The following is a 19722-nucleotide window of genomic DNA, read 5'->3' as shown; positions in this document are numbered from 1 at the left end:
AGGCTTGATAGGAGAGAAAGGAAGTGGGGGAGCTGCTGCTTCTCACCTCTTCCTTGGATTGCTGCCTGTGCATCATCAGGGATGAATGATAGTAGTGAAAGAGGCAAGAATACAGGATTTTGGTATGAGAGACTCGGGGTTCGATGGGAAGATCCCAGAAGGGTGAAACACATGGCAGGTGGCTCATGGAGGGGGATAATGGGGACCTGCAGTAGGGAAGGGGTTGGGTTCAATGGGCTCAAGTGAAAAGCCTCCATCACGTGTGCTAGAGAGGTCCAGGGATTGTATCAGAAGTTTGAGCCCAGGGGAAATAAATAGAAAAAGGAAGGATCAGCCTGAAATGATCCAGGCACGCAATAAAGTCCCAGGTTGCTGGAGGGGGAGGGAGCGAAATTCCTGCTCTCCTCAAAGAGCGTGAGTGATTAGCTCTAAAAGCCATGTGCCAGCGCTCCTCCGCGGCTGCCGCTGTTCAAGATAAAATAACAGGTCATCTGTTGGAGCAGAGGTCCTTCCAGACTGAAGTCTAATTTCTGTGCTCCAGGGGCTTAAGTGCTGGTTCAAAGGTCACCAGGCAACACCAGTCACTGAGCAAGGATGAAGCTCATTTTCACTAAAAACAGAGCCCGCAGAGCAGGACCCTGTGCTCGGTCCATCACGTGTGGTTGGTATCTGCACAGTCTCAGCAGGGAAGGAGATGTTTGGAGATCAATAGCCTAGACGGGTGGTGCCAGAGCAGATGCTGGTTGTGTCACTGTGCTGAGATAGGGACTTACCTTCACTCACGTAGCCAAAAAGCTTGAAGTGCAGACCTGCAAAATAAACCTCAGCAGCTAAAGATAAGCCTGAGGGAAGCCCCTGTGGCTCCCTTCCCTTGCACCAAAACTCTGTGTGTCTTCATCCAGGAGCCATGTTGTTGCTACAGAAACTGTGCTTTCACCTGCATGGTGGATGATCTTTGTCCAGCAAAAGATGCAGAATGCTTGCAAGTAAACGTAGGTCTCACTACGCTCACACACACACACACAAAAAAAAAAGGCCTTTTTTTTTAAATGGAAACATTCATATTTGTGGTTTGAAAGGACCTTTCATTTCAGCTGCATGCCTTTGGTGTCTTATTACTGGAACAGCAACAGTTAACAGGGTTAAAAGGGTGAAACACAGTGGGGATAGCAGCACCTGAAGCACAGCAGACACCCAAGGCCCCTCTGGGTGCTTGGCACAGTGATGCCCCTGTCCTTACTGGAAGGAGGACTGCCATCAGCTGAACCTGGAGGTGGGCTGCCAGAGAGCTAGAGCAATAAAAAGGTCACACACTGCTAGCGTAGAAAACAGATTTTTCTTTTTTTTCCCTAGACAGCATGGAAAAACATAGTGCAAAATGAACATAAAGTAAAATGAGAACCCCTTTATCAGCCAGGTAAAGCTATAGGGAGAACTTCCCATCAATTCAATATAATGCTTGTATTATAGGGTGATTAGATAAAATGGCACTAGAAATTTTGGAAAAATAAACTAAGTAGGATGCTGAAGAACCCGAGACCTGTTTTAGACTAGAAGTTAGTCCACATTTCACCTGGGCCATGAATTTCCACCCTATCCTCTTCACTTGTACACCACTTTGGTTTTCCTCCAACAAATCATGTATTTGCAGACCTTGGTTGCCCTTGGAAAAACCACTGCCCTTCCCCAGAAAGAAATAACCCACAAAACCCAAGAACCAGCTACAACACAACTGTAACACAAAAGCTCTCAGGGGCTTGTTGAGGTGCCCTGCAAAGCATTCAAGGTTTTAAAATGTTTGCTCATTATAAGCAGGAGCAGCTTTTTTCCATTACAAAGTGATCTATTTCACAGCTTTCAGCCAAAAGTGTCAAGCAATCAAGCAGCAGTTATGCCTTAACAATTGCTAATATATTTCAGCACCTAATGAATCTATGCAAAAAAGGCAGGTAAAGGATAGAAACAGCCTACAGTTAACTCCTGCCCTGCCCTTGCAAGGATTTTTATCCCCTGCCTCCCAGTCTTATATTTTTACTGAGTGGCAATTAATTAAAAAGATCAAGATAGAAGAAAGATGGAAACCTTATTACTGGTGTTATATTTCCATACTAGTTTTGCCCAGGGAAAAAGTTTCCCAGGAGATTAGCTAATAGTTAAGCTATTAAAGGCTTCTAAACTGGAAAGGTTATTTGCAAGGTCAGACAACTTTACTAAGCTGGTAGTTTCAAAATTATCCTGGGTTCCTTTACTAATTCATCGATCAAAATGACACGTTTTAAATTATAGATGAAAATGGAACAGATTTAAGTTCCCGTCATGTAACCCCTGCATGAAAACTACACATTACAAGCCTCTAACCATAGTAATTTTTAAGTGAGAATGAAACATTTGTTCTTATTATGAAGTGCTGATTTACTACAAATTCACAAAGAGCTGAACCAGCCTTCACACTGAAAACACACAATCTAACCAGCTTCTCCCAGGTGTTTTGAGCAGTTAATGCAACGTTATTCTCCCACTAGCGTTAGTTATCTTTCTGATTCCCAGTTAAAGGCAGGGATGCGCTTCCGTAAGATAGGAAGCAAATACACAGGAAGGAGAGATATAAAGAGGGCTCTTCTCACGGATTCACTAACTTAACCCAAAATTTCTTGATGGGAATCCAAGAGATCTGCAGGGGCCAGCTGAGTTCCTGCGACCTGTCTCAGGGAAATACTAAATCCCACCTGGACTGGAGGCAGGTCAGCTGCGTGCCGTGTACGGGAGCTGTGTCCTTCGGTGTCCCGGGAGAAATGCTCTGGACCAGTGACTAGGGCCAAGGGTCTGTTGTTCCCCTTCTGCTTCAGCTTTTGAAGTCCTCCATCTACATCGGTATCTAGATCATCCAGGTCTGATGCCACCTACTAGGGTGGGTGTATGGGGTTTCCAGGCTAGCTCTGTCATTCAGCTGTTGATCAGCTTTGCAATTCTTTTTAATACTAGGACAGCCATTTGGGAATAATTCCAGGTTGGGCACTGCAGAAGTTGCATTTGAAATATCTTGCTTTGGAGAGGTTGAGCACCTCTTCCGTTGGAAGTCAGGTGCAGAGAGGAACATTTGCTGCTTTTCACAGGAAGAAATTGGGGTACAAAGTTGGGAGGGGTTAAATGAACCTGCAAAGCATTAGTGGGCAGACAGGTCCAACCAGGACTGGATCACGCAGCTGAAATCCATGCTATGTTTGAGCTGAGGCCATAAACCATCAGTTTTGCTTACAGCTGAGGTTGTTGCTGGGTTTTCAGCTCTGTACTGAAGCAAGAGGAACCAGAGTCTTCATCAGCAGGGCAGAGCTGCTGACCCTGGCTCTGCTGCTCCAGGTTGTCCTCCGCCTGGACTGCTGCCACGCAGGTTCTCCTACATCTCTCAAGTGTGGCAGATACACACAACGTGTTACTCTGCTGATAGACCAGTCTAGGAGCGGCTCCGGAGATACAGTCCCAGTTACTGTCTATGATGCTGTGATAGAGGCTCCAGGGCTCCAGGCAGGGGTTTGCAGAGAAGCGTGTACTCAGCCTTCTCCAGAGAGCAGGTCCCCCTAAGAAGTATCAGAACGGATACTAAAAAACAGGTTGTTATTTTGAAAAAAAAAAAAAAAAAAAATCTCGAGCATCAAAATCAGTCCTTTAGCACAGAGGAGGGAGATGTCCCCAGCTTAAACAAACAACTTCCAGCCTCATAGGGAATGCTGGGGATGCCCAGACTGGCAGACCTCGAGGCTTTTCCATCCTGTGCACAACACTTGGAACTCGCAAGAGCTGTGTCACCCGGGGAGCTGTGCTCTCACGGCCAGTTACATGCTGTCAGAAGTATGCGTGCCATTTCTTCGCTGGCTGCCTCGAATCGTCCAGTTTTGTGGGCAGCAGTGGCAGCGTTGCTTTTCTTTCCATCTGGCCACTCTGTGTCCTCCAGCAAAGGAGTCAGCACTTGTGGCTACAGCTGTAGCAAAACCCATATGTCGAAGCTTGGATCATTTTCTTTCCCAGCCGAGGCATCTGGATCTGTGGCTTGTTCAGCTAATAGCTTTGCTGGCAGGGCTGCAAGCAGCTCTGGAGCTAAATAGTCATGAGGAGACTTGGGGAGGAGCTCACCTGTCCTACAGGGCACTTTTCATTCTTTCTTTTGAAAGGATGTGACTCATTGACGTAAATTTCATAGACATATAGTGAAAAATGCTACTGGATAATAACGACCTCCTTTCAAAGTCTCTGCTATCGTATCTCCTGTTACTTCAAGAATTGCTCCTGTCAAGATAATGTGTTTATAAGTTTTTTTCATCATGAATCAGTTGCAGAATATTCAGGCAGCAGGACATATGGAAATCATATGAGGTTTTACTGCATTACACTTGAAAGTGAGCTCTTTAAGAACGCGGGGGCTCACGAGTCGCAGGATGCTGTTTAATGCCTGACTGCTAAGGTATCAACCAGAGGTGATGCATGGGAGGGGGAGAATACGAAACTCCTCCATCTTTCATCTTTGGGGGAATCACTAAGCTATCTTGGCTGAAAGTGTATTTGGTGCTGGTCAAAAATCTCCCACCGAACTTTTTTCTAGGGAGAGCATGGGGTTTGGTTACATCAACACTATCTGTGTTCTCAAAATGTTTGTTTTTTCTATCAGAAACTGAAACCCTTGCTGGTGAGCAGCCCAGTTCTCTAGATCCACCACCTGACAGGGGATTTGTAACAAAGATGAGCACAGTGTCACCCATCGTGGTGATGTCTCCTGAGCCGGCACCTCCCTGCTGCCACAGAGCTGAAAATGAGCCATGAATGATGACATGAGCAGGAGATTTCAGGAATGGGACTTTCTGACCACGGCTGTTTCCACCACTCATTTCTTGCCTGGCACATCCCTGACTGCACAAATTACTCCTTATCTAGCTTCAGTCATGCCTACTGCCACCGAACTCCCTTTTTCCTAGATGGACTCCACCTTTAGCATGCTTATGCTTTTTATATGGGGTAACAGATCACAGTTTCTCTATTACAGATCGGCTGTAGAACCTGCCCATGGCTCTGATCATTGTTTATATGGTAACTCTGAAGCAGCATACAAATAGCCATTACGCAAGGCCAGCTCATGCTTCCTATTTTAATTTTGCCTTTGCTGTTCTGAAGGTGAATGAAGCCTTGCGCCTACGCAGGATTCAAGGGGTAAGAAAAACTCATCAACCAAGCTGATAGAAAAGCAGTCCAAATCTATGTGGGCAGAAAAGTAATTTGCTTTGCAGAAGGCCTGAAGCAGAGAGGGTGGAAGAAAGAAAGAGAGCAAGAAGGAAAGACAGACATCTGCCATGCAGCTCCAGCACTTGTAACAGAAACAATGTGTTTGTTCAGACCAGAGCACATACTCGTTTACCCGGGCAATTCTGCTGTCACATGCTGCACACCAGACAAAGCCATACATCAAAGTTACCTCGCACTTGCTAAGCAGCAAGCGTGGCCATTTATCATGTAACGTTACATATATGCTATTTCACCATGGAATGCAGTATGTTATGCTGGAACACAGTGGCAGCCACCTCCAAACATGCCGAACGATTGAGCATTTTTGTGCTGGGGGAAAACATCCGTTAGCTATTACAACATGACCATCAGGCTCGCTTTGTTTCTTATTTAAGTTTCTCTGCTGAAGCTGCATCATTAAAACTTTCCTCACTTGCAATCTCTTTAGCAGGTAAATTGCTTATTTTTATATTTTACCAGGATGCACTTTATATTGGCATCTTTCTTAATTTCATCTCTGAGATTCACTGGTTCATCTTCTGGAAGAAGAAATGGCTGAGCAGGCATATGTATTCTAGTTGAACATCATGAAGCCTGTAAACTGCAAGCTTTCTTTAGGGGACAGCATGTGGGTTATTATTAAACCAGAAAACATATGTGAATAATTGAGGAAAGAAATCCAGCATTTAGCTCAGAAAATGTGAAGTCAGCTTGCTGTGAATAACATATCTCTGCATTTTGACCTGTTGCTGACAACAAATATATTTCACTATTACCTGGATAGCAATGATTGGGTTTTTTTCCTCCTCTAAATGAAAGCCAGTTGAGAGAAGCTGGCAACAGACAAATGATGCTCATTCCACCCCTGCTTTTACTTAATGGCTGATATCAAGATCCTCGGCATTCATTGGTGACATTACTATTAAAAGCATATTTCTTATCTGGCTCTTTTATTCTTACAAATCGAGCATGGAAATAAATCTGTGCTGATGGAGCGGTGAGCACGCAGCCGTGGGAAGGAGAAGAGCTGGCCCCGGGCTCGGGTCCACCGAGGTGTGCACCTGCCTGGGCTGAGCTTGCCAGGCATCATCTTCACACTGGGAACCACAAAACCCTAATCCTCAAGGAGCCAAAATACACTGGACTCAATAGGGGAGATGAAAAACCCCAAGGAGCATGTGACACCTCGCTGCAGCCACCCAGCCCAGTGCTGGTGCTTTATGGGGGAGGACTGGGACACTGGTTCACGTGGCAATCCCAGGTGGAGGGACAACGCAGGCGTCCCTGAACGGCAGCAGAGCATGCTGATCCACCATGCTGTGCGCTCCACGCTTGGCAGGAGCCCATCCTGTTAATTCAATATATAAGTATATTAATACGTCAATATGTCAATATGTAGATGCAATCAATAGCCAAGTGCAACATAACCCCTGGCAAGTTATATGTGTGTGTTCTTCCGAGCAGCTTTTTGTGTGTGTGTGATACATGATACACAAACACCATCCTACCCAGATCAGGTCTCTAGGATTAAAAATATATGATGAATTAAAGTTTCATATGAAATTCTAGCTTTGGTGAGTATTGGAAAACATTACTTTTCCCTTTTCCCCTTCATCCCCAGAAAGGCTTTTATTGGAGAAGATGAGTAAATGTTTTACAGTCTTTTCCACTATGGAAGAGAGTTTTTTTAATCACAGGTGTTGCTGAGAAGAAGTGAAATTGCCTTACCAGATTGGTTTAAGGTACTAAAAAAACCTGTAATGGTTATTAGTGCTGTACAGGCAAGGTGGGACAATACGGTGAATCAGGTGAAATTTAAAGACAAGTGAAAAACGTCATCTTTATTTACATTAACCAAACTTGAGTTTGAGGTTATGTTTTGCCTCCAGTTTATCTGAATTTCTCTGTTTATTTTATTATCTGTCCTTCAGGTATGGACAAAGCTTTACCTGATTATCTGGAGTCAGCAAAGAAAGACATAACTTCAGGCTTCTTAAGATCTACAGATGGGCTACTTCAGAGCGCCAGCAGTGTGTGCAGACACAGTCAGGTAACTGTCGTGGCAGATTAAGGTATATGCTGACCAGTTCTAACATTGACAAGAAAAAACCCCAATCTTTTCTTGTAATGGCATCACCTAAGGACCAAGTGGAAAAAAGACAGAGGGCTGGAAAGAGAAAAAAACACTGGGTGCCTCCATATTTCATGCCAGTTCAGATATGGCCACGTCTTGTTAATTTTTTCTTTGCAAAGTCCTTAAGTAGGAACACGCTTGGTTGTTTAGCCACAGGAGGAGATACCGTGTATCAGAAGAGGAATCCCATCACTCCTACAGGGTAGCCAAAATCCACCGAGGTCTCCTAGAGGGGTGCTGGGCTGCATTTCTCATTCTTGAGTTTAAATGCAAAAGGGAAGCCTTGAGGTCTCAGGACCTGACTGATGGGTGTCTCTGGGTGTGCAAGAGCCACATCACTGCAGGGACTTCAAAGGCAAACCCTGAGATAGTCCAGCCCGCGCCCTGCAAGCAGCCCAGATTAGCAGGGAATAACGTCCCTTTCTCTCGCCTTGCAGGACTCCCTCAGAAATAATGTGATATGGTATCAAAACAACAATCCTCTCTTGCTCCATTTTCCTTTCAGCTCTACAAGGACAACATGGGATGAATCAATCATGCAAGACTGATGAGGCCACCAGGTGAAGTTTGGGTGAAAACCACTTCCAGATTTAACACCAGCATTGCCTTTATACTCCAACTGAAAGCTCAACTTATTGCTTGAGCATAAGTAACTCAGGAAGGCCAACCACTTTGGAGCCAGGCTTTTTATGCAGTTCTTGTTTGTGATATTTTTCCACCGTGTCTGAGCATAGTTTTAATTTAGTGTCAAACTGAATCTGAGACTGATAATTTTTATGATTTTTTTACTGAGAAAAGACATTAAGCTACTTTCTTTGGCTGCACTTCCTACCCTGCAGGAATTATTTATCCAAGCACAGCAGCAAAGTGGGTCAGGGGAGGAATAAAAAAGAAACTGCCCACAAAAATCTTGAATCCCTTGCAAAAGTTGGATTGAGACTCAAGACACTGGGCAAAAACTGCTTGCCTCGTTCTCCATTTCAAAGGAAAGGTGTCAGCTCAGACAGCGATGCTAAAAGCCTGCAAAGTTTGAGCTGCAAAATCCCTCCCCCATGGATTGTAAGGCTAGCCACAAAGCAGGCAGCAGAGAGAAAGATTCCTCTCTCAAAGCTGCTCTGCCTTTACCTCAAAGGCATGTAAATCCCAAAGAACGAGGTGCTTCCTTGACTCCATGAAAATAAAGCGGAAAAAGCGCTTGGGAAAATGTGGCTAAGCAGCAGCACCCACGGGGAGGATGGGAAGGGGAGGGGGGAGAGAAAGCTTTTTTCCTGCAGTTTCTACCACAAACTGCTCTCTTTAGGTTTGCTAGGAAAGTCGCATCTTTTCCCAGCTCCCTGAAGTGAGGGGAGCTTTGCCGAGCCCTAGGAGTGAACCAGGACATGCACAGATAATGTCGGTGACTGTAGGTCCTGTGCGAGAAAAATAAAGAGCTCAAGTTGCAAAAAAAGAGCGATCTAGGAGTGAAACATGAGAGAAGTATGTAGTCTGCCTGACAGCTCCCTGTAGCTCCCGCTTAACCATCAAGGGTGCAGCAAAACCTTGGACTAACTCCTTGCTACAGGAAAAGTCACTTCGGTGCAGCTGGGAGGACTGGAAAACATGTTCTTATGAAACGATATTTGCACAATAACCAGAGAAAGAAGAGATTGCACCATTTGTGAAAGCAATCTGTGTGGATGAGCAGGGAAGGACAAGCAATGCTGGCAGCTCAGCTAATCAAGCAGGATCTAACATTAATAAACCAGAAGTGGAGGAAAGGAGATAAGCCCCGGCACGGCTGTTTGCAGAAGGGTGTTTTTCTCACTTCACCGACAGGAATCCAGCCACCCACAAAAACCCAACGTATTTCTCCTTATGTTAGCCAATTAAAACCCCAATCTTAATTCCAATAAACTTCAGGTGGTGCCATACGCCGTTATTTATTTGTGCCTCCCGGTGCTGATGAGCGATCCTACAGGACCACAAGCAAGCAGTAAGACATTTCCACCTCCAGTGCAGGCAAGGGAAGTGATATCATGCCGGGGGAACCCGTGGATGAAGAAGATGAGAAGAATGGGATTTGCAGAATCACTCTGAGCTGAACAAGGTCTGATCCCACTGAGGTTAATTGGAGCTTTATTCCCCGTATCTGTAGGAGCATAATTACCGGGGGTAGTCCCAGCCGGGACAGACATGGGGGCTGTGCACCATCAGGCAGTGTATGCTGAACGGATGCAGCCGGCCGGGCTGAAAGCACTGTCTCCTGGATCCCAGCCCTCACAGGGAATCTGGCCTTGATTAAGCCAGCAAAGTGCGTTCTCGGGAGTGACATTGCCGGTGACATCCACGAACTACGCAGGGCATTAAGAGGCAGACCTGCGAGCGCCGTCCACCTCTCCTCACCCTCCAGGAAATGTCTCAGAACATAAAACTCACAAGTGGAAAAGCTGAAAAGTGCCTGAGATAGTAGGAACAGACCTTCGGACAGGAAAGCGGGTGACTTCTGGGGTAAGAAGACTGGTATTTACACAATAAAATTCCAGAATGATGCCAGAGTCCCCTGATTGAGGCCAGATTTGTTCTTTCACTTCCATGTAAGTTGGCTGTTAGGTTGCTTCTTTTCCTTACGTGTTTCCATGACTGCTTAATGAAGCCCTCCCACCAACTCCTCACTTGAAAAGTAGGAATTCAGACAAGTCTGAAGAGCCTGTGGGGAAAAAAAAGATAGCTGAGTGGATCTGGCTTCTTCTCTGATCATACACCATAGACATGCTGTTAGTTTCCATGAAGTGATTAGAACCAGAGGTGAGACCCGTGGGCAAACTGGAAAATATTGTTCGGCTCATCCCACGTGATCTTCCCTCACCAAAATGTTAGGAAACCAAGCTGTGTGGTATGGAGCAGCCTCAGATTGCTCGCAGATGTCAGCATGAAGAGAAGTTCATTTCCGTCTGTGAAGGAAAGGTCACCGAGGAGCACAGCTCATGGCAGCCTCCACCAGTGCATGTGGACCCACCAGACAGGACAAAAGGCTGCTATCGGGGACATTTTCCACGCAGACAGCACATTTCGCAACTCCGACTTGCGTTAGGGTGAGGTTAGGTGTAAGTGCGTACTCAACCTCAGACACCCGCTGCCTTCCAAAATGTTTTTAAAGTTTTTCCCCCTGATATTTTCAAAGAGCAGCTCCTCAAGGTGGGTGATTGCTAAAGAGGCTGATTGTGCAAGCAAGTCGTGGCGGATGGTTAGAGTGGGAAAATGCACAGCTGGAGGAGCGGTGGGGCTATATATTTTGCAGTGTTTGGACTGTTTGTGAGCATAGCCTGAGTCAGCAGTTTGCGTTTTCTCCCAGGCAAGTATAGATATTTCATGCAAACTTTGCCATCCTGTTCTTGTTTCCTGTGTATAAGAAATGACCCGAAGGCAGAGAAGGAGACAATGCAGAAAATTGTGATGCATGAAGGGTACTAATAAGCCAGGAGCTTTTTAAAAAGAAGCTTTTCAGCATCTGAATTATTTAACAGCAGAAGAGTTGGCGAAAAGGAGGGGATTACTAACTGACTGGGGAAACAGGCGGCTGCAGTGTGGGAGCCAACAGGGAGATGTAGCTGTCACTTAAACGCAGCGAGGAAGAGGAAGACAAAGACTTTCTGCCTGAAGTGTGTTGGTGTGCACTGCCGCGGGGATGGGCGATGCTCTGGAGCAGGGTGAGTAGCTGGTGGGTAGCTCTACTTGGGCTCGCAGGATGATGCATCCAAGTAGCTGCTTCTGAGCCCGCTGAAGGCAAAAGAGGTCCCATCACCGCAGCCCGCGTGTATGCTGGGCACCTCTCCCAGCTCCTTTTGCAATGCTTCCCTGCCCTGTCCGTAGGTCTGCACTGGGCTGGACCGGGCATCCCCCGTACGAAGGTTTATGACTTCGCTCCTGGAGCCGGCCCTGAAGACAGGAGTTCAAGAGTCTTGAAGACTGCGGAGTACTGATGTCTTTGCTATCAGCAAAGCCGTATATCCACAAGACCTTCTTGCTGTGGGTGCCACCTGTCAACACCGCTATTTGTGATATTTTCACCCCTTCTCCTTCCATTGCACGCGTGAAGCTTTAAAAAATCCAACAGTTTCGACCAAATACGAATTCTACTTTTTTTTTACACAAAAGTACTTTAGAAAGCCTGTATACAATGTACAACACTGAATTAATTTCCTTTGCTAGAAGTTCCTCTCTGAAAATCAGCTCGACTTTTTGGGTCTGACTATTCACAAGGGCTAATGCAGAGCCTGAACCCGAGCCAGTCAAAGCTCAACACCTCTGAAAAGTCAGCCTTGGCTCCTCTGGGAACCAGAAGCTGAACAGGCCACATGAGAGCTACCAGAGTCCTCCTCTGGAGGAGATGCAGAGCTGGTATCTGGCTCACACATGGCTGGGACCATCCCAATGGAGGCTTGCAAAGCCTGGCAGTCCGGACGGAATTTCAGCCGGGGATTCGTGTTAATGGGGTCTGGAGCCGGCCTCTTCTGCCGGATCAACTTCTCCCCATCGATGACTCCCTCAGTACTTTTCCCCTTCCTGGTGTATGTGCCTCTTTTGAGACTGCCATAGGTCAGGAATTCATCTTCAGATGAATCGCTGCTTGCCCTAAGTTTGTCCTGCTTTGGGATCATCAGCAGAAAAATGCCTCAAAACATTCATCGTCGTTATCATAATTATTACTGTGACTGATGCTCAATCCCAGGAAAACAACAGAAGGTCCTCACACAGCAATCCCTGATAAACCATCAGCAAATCTTTTTTTTTTTTTCTTTTAATAAATTATTTCCAACAGGAAAGGCACGCACTTCTTGCTCCTTTGGCCGGTGGGAACTTGGAGCCGTGTCTATGTGTAAGCAGCATGCTCATACGAGTACCAGCACCGGGCTCTGTATAACCCGAGTGAAAACAGCAAAAGGTAACTGAGAAATAGATGTCAGCAGTGCTTCTAATCATCGCAGGCCTCCTTTGACACATGTTTTTAATTGCTTTAAAAAAAAAAAAAAAAGGAAAGAAAAGAAATAAAACCAGTTATGAATAATCTAATAAGCTTACCAACCACCTGTGAAACGTGGCTTCCCAGCTGCAGAAAATCAAATGCAAGAATAGAAAACAGAGTGTTCTCCGAGGCAACACACATTCACATTAGACGCGTGTCATTCCAAAGCCGCAGAAGAAAAATGCATTAATACCATTTTTGGCTCACAGCATACATGCCACTCTGTAAGAAGTATCTCGGAGGAGTGTTTATTTAAGGAACACAGAGAATCTGCTTTAAAGTCAAAAGGTAGAGGGGGAAGATGGAAGAGGGAAACCTGCTCCTTGGCATAATTTCAAATTAAAAAAACAACATCATCAACAAAATCCCACATAGCATTAATTTGAGGGATTGCAGTCCAGCAGGCAAAATTACTCAGGAATAATTAAGCATGTTTCCCTGATATAAAGATATTTAGGAGTAAGCATTCAAGCAAAGTTAAAATGCAGAGCTGTATAGGCACGGCTTTATTCAAAAAGCAATTTGTTTTCCCGGTATGAAAAGAGGGTTATGTTCGCTGCATTTTGGAGCCACCCAGCAAATGTCCTCATGAAGCTGTTTTTCATGGGAAAGGGCTGTTTCACGGAGGGGAAAAAGGTAACATCCTGACATGGAGGGAAAAAAAAGTTAACTGTATTTTCAAGGCTGTTTTGACATGTTTTTCTTCTACACAGAACCAGACTTCAAATACAGCTTCTTAACCACGACAGCTAAATGACCCACCCAGAGAACTCTTTTTCCACAAACAATATAGCGTCGGGAGAAGGAGCCTGAGAGGAAAAGCAAACAGTCCTTAAAGCAACTGCTTTATTTGGATAGTTCTGAACCACTGGCATTGGGGGCAGATTTTAAGTCGGTGGGTGTGAGGAGAGGAAAGCTCATGGTTTTGATTTGAAGTAGCCACATCAAAACCTGTTTTAGAGAAGGGAATGGCAGTATTTTGAAAAATACATCCTTCTTAAGGGGATGTTAAGGAAAACAATTCCATGGCCTGTTGAATGATAAAAGCCAACACATTGGCTTTGGAGGAAAAAAAATTTGCCTGTAAGTGAGGTTCTTGAATAAATCCAAGGTATACCTTCCCCAGTCACAGCAATACCTTTAGGTGAAGGAAGTTGTCATGCACACATGTTACTAGTGGGCAGGGAAGGGTCAGGGAGCAGGACTGGTGTCAAAATGTCACTCTTTCTTTCCCATCAAGTGGATTGCAAACCTGCAATCATGCACACAGTGTCAGCAAGAAACTAAAACCCGACTGTCCCACCCCGAAGAGACCAGAAGCCCCTGTTATGGATCCATCCACCCGTCCTGCCCGGGTACCTCTTATCAGCTGAGAGGCCCCAAGTCATTGCTGATGCAGCGATGATGGGTGAGACACAAATCTGCGTGCTGGCGGCTGTGGGATGGTGTTGAACCATAGTACTGAGAGGGGCTGATGGGAAATTAGGACCTCTCTTGCAGAGTCTTCTAGCCTTTGACTTCAGCTTTCCCGTACACTCCTCATAACTATGCTATAAACTTACTCTGTGGTTTTATTTGGCGATAGTATTTCATTTCCCATGCTAGCACAAGGTTGCATCTCCCCCAGATGGCTGCTCCTAGGTCCAAAGAAGCTTTTCTTATTTTTTGTGAATCACTTTGCACATTTCAATAGGTGAAGAAAAAAAGGCAAAAGATCTGGCAGTTCTTCTGCATTACCAGAAGCTTCTGGGCAGGTGAGGGAGAACAGCAGAGAGCAGCAGAAGATGGGTGATGTCCCCACCAAAGTCCAAGTGTGGGATGGGTGGCCACAGCGTGGCTGGACCAGCAAAAGACCTCTACGTGCCAGCCCCTTCTCCGACGGGCCGTGAAGTTTCTGGCTGAGGCAGCCAGAGATCAGCAGTGCACTTCCACAGAGGTTTCTGAGGTCTGGAAATGTGTTTTTATTCCGGTGTGGAACAAGAACCAAACTTTTCAAACGCTTCCCTGAAATAGTTTTGGTTTTTTGTTGTTGTTGCCATTGAAACATCTGTTTTCAGATTGAGAAGATCAGGGTTTTTGTTTAGATCCTTTTCTGCTTATAAATTGACCCCAGAAACTCTGACAACTTTCCCATGGAAATGTTATTAATGGGACTATTTCACTGCAAGACGTTTTGGTTTCGATGAAGCAGCATTTTCCAGCAACAGTGACAACAAATCTCATTAAAATGTTTGAGCGGCTCCGGTCTCCAAAAGCACTAAGCAGTTTTTCGAGCACCTTCGGATCCTCCAGCATAAAACATGCAACAACAAAGTAACGTTATTGTCACCCATCAGATAGGCAATAGTACAGTATTCACTTTGCATATCTGCAACGGACCTACATCAATGGATCTTTGTTTGCAACAAATCTCTTACAAAAATGGGAAAAGGAAAATACCATGAAATACCTCCAGACTCTCAATGCCATTCAGCTAGGATGCATTTTGGTCATTAATCACCCACATTTAGGCAAGCAGTTAGAAAAGCCCAGCTGTTCCAGGCCACAATGCTTTCCTTTATTGCATTAACGTCTTCCTACTAACACGACAACTTCAACACATGATCTCCAAGAAGGGCCACAATGTCTTATTCCCAACGTGGTCATTGTGGCATTGTTTCAGATTGAAAAGTTCACAGACTTAATGCCTTTAAAAAGTTCAGCCTAATTATCTTCTGAAGAGTTTTGTACAGGCGATATCTGATTTCAGACCAGCGCCGTGTTTACCCGGCAGCTTGCAGGACAGCGTGGGGTCTCTGGGGAGTATGGAAGTGAGCTCTTGTTTTCCCCTAAAAACCTTCACAGAAAGCACATGCTGGAAGCAGTTATGGATACCCCCCCCCCCTCCCCAGAGATGTACTTCTGGGATGGAGTCGGGTACGGAACAAGCTCTGAGCTTCAAACAGGTGGGAGCTGTCTGACACATTTAACCTGTGCTTAGTGCCACATCCTGCTAAAGCACTGACCGAATGACACCTTATTCCTTCCCTTTCCAGTAATGTGTAGTGCAGAACTGCCGCATTTCCTCTGCTCGTCTCTAATTCAGGCTCTTTTTCCCCAGGAATTAGACATCCTGCTACCGGCCTGTTTTTTTCCCTGATACTCATGCCCACTTCTCCACAATGTGGTCCTTTCTGCTTCCCACCGCTTGCCCTCCTACTCACCAGTATCCAACAGCACCCGTAGCTCCCAAGGCTGGGCTTTCCCAGAGAATTCAGTGCTGGGAGGGATTCAGGAGCTGTTGAGCCACACTGAGCTGCAGAGCACTTCCAGGTAAAGCTCAATGCATATTTTGCTGGATCCGGCCCACGAGCATCCTCCCGCGCAGGACCACGCTCCCTTGTCCTCACCCCGGGGCCGGGGCTGTGCGTCTGGAGCTGCTCGCAGCCGCCCCCTCTTTTGGCAGAACCTCTCCCCATCGATGCCTTCCAGGGACTAAATCCGCCGCTGTTCAAACCCACAGCTTTGGAGTGGGTTTAAAATTTCCCAGGGCACATTCCTATGGCCTCTAGTTTCCAAACTCTCAGGAATTTGCCACACAAACATGTTCCTTCCCTTTATTTGTTTCTTCCAAGTAATTAGATGGGGGGTTGTTTGCTACCTGTCATACCTTGGTTTAAGCCATTTGGGAACAAAGTGAGAAAAGAAGAAAAAAAAAAAAAGAGACTTGCGGTGGATTAAGACTGCTGATTGTAGTAACAAGAGGAGGTATTTTAATGACAGGTTTAAGACTTGCTAAGTAACTGCCATGAGGATTATGAATACATTTTGTAACAGGGTAAGATTAACAGATAATCCTTTTTAAAAAAAAAAAAAAGATGGTGAATGGCTTTTAAAAGAAAAATAAAGTACAAAACCACCAAAAGCCTTTGGAAATTCCAAATAAGAAAAATTTTCCCTAGAAATGTTGACATCATTAATATTTTCAGGTCAGTGTCCTCGGCAGGATTAAATTGGTGTGTCCTAATGTGAGTAGAACGGTGTTGATTTATACCTCATTTAACTTGGGCATTTTTAACATGAACTAACAAGCTTTTTGCCAAGGAGCAGCCTGGCATCCTCCGCTGCAGGGAGTGCAGTCCGCAAGGAGCAAGCAGCCTTTCTTAGAAAATGAGCTCTTGCTCCCAAACAATGTTGTTATTGATACCTAAATGTCATATGGAAATTTTGAGGACACTTGGGGCCTTTCTCTTTCCTGACTCCACAAGACTTGATCTTAACCCTCGCCAAACTGAATCTCTGACCAGCCATTAGCTTTTGGATTTGACCCTTTCATTCTGTATTCATCACGAGTAACACAGAAAAGGCTGTATTTTCATTCGTTATCAGCATTATGGGAATGTACTGGCTGTAACACCTTCTTCTTGGCTGTGGTTTTGTATCCAAAAGATCCATGTAGGCAGATCTCTGCTGACAATGAATGAGTTTCTGAGCGGGTTTTGGGGCTCTGCAAAACCAGCTGAACACTCGGATGCTTGTGCTTGGTGAGGGATGTGGTCACTCAGACATCTGCCAGCTGTAACGCAAGGCCAGCATCGACGGGAAGGACTATGTCTGTTCTCTGGCCATCAGAAACTGGAACTGATTTCCTTACTATCTTTTCAAAATGCCATTTATTCCAGTACAAGGAAGAGTATAAATTTAGAAATGAGTTAAAAGTGTTGTCAGGAGATGTTATAGGCTCTTTCAGTTAACTTGAAGCTGAGCTTCACCAAGTCTGTTTTCCAACTGCAAGATCAGGCAACCACTGGATGCAGCAGGTCCTGGAGTCCATAGCGGGAATGTCTGGTCTAAAGTATTTCTGAGCTATGCCTTTGCAAATAATACAGTCTTTTTTCCAGGAGGGAAGTACTGATATTACCATACCTTGTGAGGTGCCCATGAATGACATACCTCAGTAGCCCTTCACTTAAAAGCAGCAGAAAAAAAGCACTTGATGGAAATAAAAATAAGAATGAATAGATCTTTTTTGGTAGGAAGCATCTTATTAGCCTTTTACTCTCACTCAGCAGAGAGAGATGAAGATCACTGCCTGTCACATTGCAGGATAAATCCCAACCGCCAAAGGCTTCACACATCAATGGGTCTTCGCCCCATCTCAGACACAGAGGTAAGACTATGTTGCTGCTGTGACATTAAATTGCATTTTGGGGCTGCAGAAGGGCTTTCTAAGATTACAGAGAGACAAATGAAAGCAAACTCTGATTTAAACGAAGGTGGGAAATAGAGCTTATAAGGACAAAACAGTCTGGACATAACCTTCCTCAAGACCCGCTGAAATTAGTGCAAGACATTTCACTTACCGGGACAGGTTTTGCAGCAAGCTTGTGGTTAAGTGTCCAGTTATGGTCTTTGTTTGGTCCATGGCCAGAGAGAAGCAAAAACTGCTTTTTCTCCCAGAGAAGCAGTTTCTTGCCAAGTATCCCCACACAAAGAAAACAAACACACAAGAAGGCACCATCACAGATACCTAGGGAGATAAGCTGCAAAAACATGTGCTCTGGGCAAAAGTGCAAGGTGCAGAATGTGAGTTCATGATCTACATGTGTTCTTCACTCTGCTTTGTTTATTTTCACTCGGTTTTGATGTGTTAAGTTAAGGGATAGTTCATGGCCGTAAGTCATCTTCTTGCTGTTGGAAGCCAAATAGTGGGAAGCAGGTATCCTGCACATCAGAGGCCAGCTGTTTCACAGGAATACTTCAAATGACTGGATCAAGAACATGAGTAGTTGTTCTGTGGCTTAAAATGTTGAAGTAACTCCAAAGTTTTAGGAACAAAAATTGCCCTAGGTCTCAACTGCAAATTAGAAAGGGATGAAAATATCTGCTCCTCAAAGTGCTTCAGTTATTGAGATCATTAAACTACTGGGGCTGGGGCTGGGTTTCCATGATCCCTCACGGTACAGTTCCTGTTCCAAAGGCTTTGCTTGGAGCAGGACCAGCCTGTGCAGCACACATGGTGGTAAGTCTGAAAGGGCGATTCCGGCCCTGCGGTTCAGGGGAAGGAGGGGAAAGATGACACTCCTTTACCTGCCTCTTGCGCGGGGGGAGCAGAGACACGTGCTAGCCCAGCTGTGTCCCCACAGATGGCTGTGGTGGTCCCCTCTCCTACTGCCATTGAAAGGGGAAGGTCTCCTTCCCCCATTGCTCTTCTGTCCAAATGCTTTTTCCTCCTCCGCTCTCCCACGCTCTCATATGCAACACGCCAAGAACACGCTTGGCCATGCTTTGCTTTCATTCTCATCTGCCCCTTCATCAGCTATTTTCATCCAAGGTGGGGGCAAAAAATGATCCATCCTTTCCCAGCTAGATATTTCCTGCTAAATCAGTGAGTCAGACTGGCTCCTGAAGGACTGTGTGCAATACAAAGAGGTGGAAAGTCTTGTGAAGGCACAAGCGAAGGAATCCCGTAATTTGGAGAAGAGGTGAGTGCTCTCAACACGTATGAATGGACAGTTGAACATTTTTCTTTCCTTTTTCCGAGACATCTTCTCCCATGCAGCAGTTGGCTGCATTATAAAATTAGTGTAGTACTTATCTCTAAGTGGTTGCAAAGACACCTTAAAGAATTTTAGATAAAGTTGTGAGGGACCACCCTGCACCTCCAGAATTCTGGCTGTTGGTGTCCAAGAACCAGCATAACCAGCATGTATTTTTCTGATGCGTGCTTTTGTAGTGCTGGTGATCAGAGAATCATTGAATGATAGTTTGGGTTGGAAGGGACCTTTAGAGGTCATCTAGTCCAACCCCCCTGCAATGAGCAGGGGCATCTTCAAGTAGATCAGGTTGCTCAGAGCCCCGTCCAACCTGACCTTGAATGTTTCCAGGGATGGGGCATCCACAGCCTCTCTGGGCAACTTGTTCCAGTGCTTCACCACCCTCACTGTAAAATATTTCTTCCTTATATCTAGTATAAATCTACCCTTTTTTAGTTTAAAATCATTACCCCTTGTCCTATCACAACAGGCCCTGCTAAAAAGTTTGTCCCCGTCTTTCTCATAAGCCCCCTTTACATATTGAAAGGCCGCTATAAGGTCTCCCCGGAGCCTTCTCTTCTCCAGGCTGAACAACCCCAACTCTCTCAGCCTGTCCTCACAGGGCAGGTGTTCCACCCCTCTGATCTTATTGACAACAGGAACTTAGGCAGCAACAGCAAGACAAAGAAAAATCAAACTTTCTACAGAATTTTCCCTTGCTGCAGTGAAAAACCTGACTATACGTGACTCACAGCTCTTGACATTAAGAGTCCATCGTCCTTGAAGTGTAGTTACTGCTGAAG

The 19722-nt window shown here is 45.4% G+C and overlaps 1 long non-coding RNA gene across 1 annotated transcript; it reads left to right on the top strand.

Annotated features, from left to right (window-relative positions):
• The first annotated feature begins 7082 nt into the window (after positions 1-7082).
• On the top strand, positions 7083-12431 carry LOC138686347 (uncharacterized). The gene is made up of 2 exons (XR_011325685.1): positions 7083-7318; positions 7908-12431. It is a non-coding gene; the product is annotated as an uncharacterized lncRNA (long non-coding RNA).
• Positions 12432-19722: the final 7291 nt, after the last annotated feature.

Source organism: Haliaeetus albicilla, chromosome 8 (genome assembly GCF_947461875.1).
Source record: "Haliaeetus albicilla chromosome 8, bHalAlb1.1, whole genome shotgun sequence".
NCBI lineage: Eukaryota > Metazoa > Chordata > Aves > Accipitriformes > Accipitridae > Haliaeetus > Haliaeetus albicilla.
The sequence above is the reverse complement of the archived record's forward strand: the minus strand, read 5'-3'. Positions and strand labels throughout refer to the sequence as shown.